The sequence below is a fragment of the Anarrhichthys ocellatus genome, unplaced genomic scaffold (genome assembly GCF_004355925.1).
Source record: "Anarrhichthys ocellatus isolate YVR2014 unplaced genomic scaffold, GSC_Weel_1.0 scaffold12, whole genome shotgun sequence".
NCBI classification, from domain to species: domain Eukaryota; kingdom Metazoa; phylum Chordata; class Actinopteri; order Perciformes; family Anarhichadidae; genus Anarrhichthys; species Anarrhichthys ocellatus.
The window spans coordinates 3,544,146-3,547,043 of NW_022280042.1; the positions used below are offsets into that span (position 1 = coordinate 3,544,146).

Consider the following 2,898-nt stretch of genomic DNA (forward strand, 5'->3'; position numbering starts at 1 on the left):
ACCGCAATGCCTATGCGTCTGTGCGCTCTATTCTGCACTCCATCTTCCGGATCACAAAGTCAAATTCATTCCGACATTGTGACTCTTTGGTTCTCGAAACTGGCGCATGAGGAGGAGTATTTTCCTCTTGCGTGTTTGGGTTCGGTCAGTGCGCCATTTATAGAGGACGAAGACTCCAGAGGAACGCAGGTCTGACTGGAGCGTTCACTGGTCAAGTCGCACAGATTTAGGAAACCTCACCTCTGCTGTGTTCTTCAAAATAAGAGCTGCACAGGAACATAAAAAAGCATAAGTATTGAGAGCAGCCCCGAAGACCAAAGAGGAAACAAACAGGCCGATAAAACGGTAACTGCGAGGTATCAACAGATTGGGTGGAAATACAGATGCACTGCAGTTGTTCAAATAACCTGTCTGCAAATACAAACCCATTATGATTTGATGACATAATGGTGTGCTTTTATTTTGAGGGCAAATCCCCTCGTGTCCTGTTCTGTCTCAGTCAACTTCTGCTGACTTGATGCATCTCGCGTTGACACAGCGGCACTTTGAGAGCGAGCGAGGGGGAGACGGCATCCGATGTGTCTTTTTCTGCACATCACTTTGGAAATTTGCGCTTGTTTAGTCCTGCTTGAAGCGGTGCTCACCTGCAGGACTGTGTGGCTGCGAGCGGCCGAGCAGCTGCTTTAACAGGAGAATCAGACTGATTGCCTCCTCTGATTTAGCTCTTCATTGATTTTGTCGACATCCCCCTGATCACTGTCATGGTTTTCTTCATTTTCTTCTCTCCTGCTGTTTCAAAGTGACCGGCTGCAGGTGTCTCTGTGCTCCGATTTGCGCCAGTCAACGCTGGCAATATGTAATTTTGGGATAGACGCTGCGTTTTTTTTTGGAGAAGTGGACTATTTCACAGCTGGGATCCCTTGTGTTTTTCTTTACTCTGTAGACCAGAACAGATTGTGATACACCGTGATGGTGTGGGGCTATCGGAACTGACAGCAGAGTACAAGCTATCCTTTGGAAACTGCTTGTGGGTGAGTTCAATGTATGTTTCGATCTCTGCGTCTCCAAAGTTGGTCGGATGCTCGTGCTGCCTTCTGTGGATATGTTTAAACCAGTTTGTGGGCAGCGGCGATTCATTTGGGTGACGCTGACTTTTCAGATCTAAATAGATTTGCATCACGGATGCACGATCTCCTAATATGCGGCACTTCCATGCGCATTTGGAGTGAATATGTTTTCCCCTAATTGCGCATGAATCTCAGCTGCTCTTTTTGTTTTAGTTGCGGACGGAGCCTCCTTGATGGAAGTGCTCACAGCTGCAGTACGACAGTGAAGTGGACTGCTTAAGTCTTCTGTATTCTTTCGTAAAACCCAATCATCCAAAAGAAAGCGGTCACAGTGTGTCAGTGTACACGAGCTGGTCATTTTACGCACTATTTTTTTTTTTTTTTCGACATTCATAGTGTAACACTGTGCGTATTTTCATGTCGCTCCGGTGCGTCAGCAATGTATGTGTGCATGCGTGCCTGTGGGAAGATCGTGATTGCGTGCGCGTGTCAGTGGATGTATGCGAATTTGTGCACGTGTGCGCGTGTGTTTCAGAGGAGGCAGGTGAGAAAAACCGGTCTTACTTATTTCGAATGATTTCTGCTGAGCGATTGCTGGAAGTGTCAGCTCCTCTCCTCGGTATTTGCTCGTATTTCCTCTCCTACCCCTGCTTCCTTGGCTGGATGATGGCCTATGATTGTCCACATGGATGTCAGAGCTCCACTCTGGCTCCGCCAGTTACACATATTCGCAGAATCAGGAAGTTACACTGCTGTAAAGTTAGAGCGGATGCTGGTTTAAAGAAAGAGGGGGGAGGGGGGGCTTCCTATTCCCTCTTCATCCACTACAGATGAGTTACAGAAGGTACTGTAGCCCTGCAAGTTGTATTTCACCATTTATCAACGACTGCTGCAGAGATGCTTCTTTTATCGTGCCTTTTTTTTTTTTTTGGTAAATCTATTAGAGACCATAACGTCCTCTCAGGCCAAGGCCTACAGGCAGTGTACGCCTTACATTCAGCCAGCTCCTCATCAATCGCATGCTTGTCAACAGGAACATTTTCTCCCCATTTCCTCTGCTCCAAAACCCACTTGCATCATGCTCTGCCCTAAATCTGTCCACTCCTATTTCTTCTTGACACTCTGCTTAAGGTGGTATGTTTTTGGTTGTTTTAATAACATCTTTATCCATCGCCAACATCTATGGTTAAGCTTTGCCACAGGAGCAACCAGCAGCACATGAATTTATAGGTAAGTGGCAGTGGCCACTTAACGGATGCCCTGCAGCTACATATTGAGCTGAGTCGAGTGCTCGCACACAGACATTGATTTAGACAGAGATTATGTCATCCGGCATTGGCACTTTTTTATGCTGGTCAAGTTTACCCAGCGGCATTGAATTCCTCTTCTGCTATCTGATGAATTAAGTGTAGGTTTAAAGGGCATGCTAATGCACCAATAAAGCCCTTGTTTCATTGGCGAGTTCATTTCAAATATCATTTTGGATACTTCATCAGTGTTAAAAAGCATTTTCACACTGACGGCACATTTTAATGCCTCACTTTCTTAATAAACCCAATTCCCACATGAACAGTTTTCAACCCAGTACAATGAGTTACTTATTTGTGGTGTTTTCAATAATATGATGTCTCAGAAAATGGTCCACTTTGTGTTTTTTTCCCCCACAATAATTTACATTTAACCTCTTTTCGTATTTCAAGAGGCAAACCCCAAAATTACTCTAAAACGTATGATGACAAGCATTTGTAAAAAGTGCTTGACCCCGTTGAGCTTGTAGTGCTCTCTGGTCTGGCAGACTGAGCGATCTGAAGACACCACACGTCCCCCCCCC

General features: G+C 45.4%; 1 protein-coding gene across 2 annotated transcripts in view; it reads left to right on the forward strand.

Moving 5' to 3' along the window:
* Positions 1-513: 513 nt before the first annotated feature.
* LOC116385934 (interleukin-1 receptor accessory protein-like 1) overlaps positions 514-2,898 on the forward strand; it is a 199,005-nt gene continuing 196,620 nt past the window's right edge. For both annotated transcript variants that reach the window (XM_031851711.1, XM_031851712.1), the window contains exon 1: positions 514-1,031. The gene's annotated coding sequence lies outside the window, so the exon portion shown is untranslated. The remainder of the gene's footprint in view (positions 1,032-2,898) is intronic.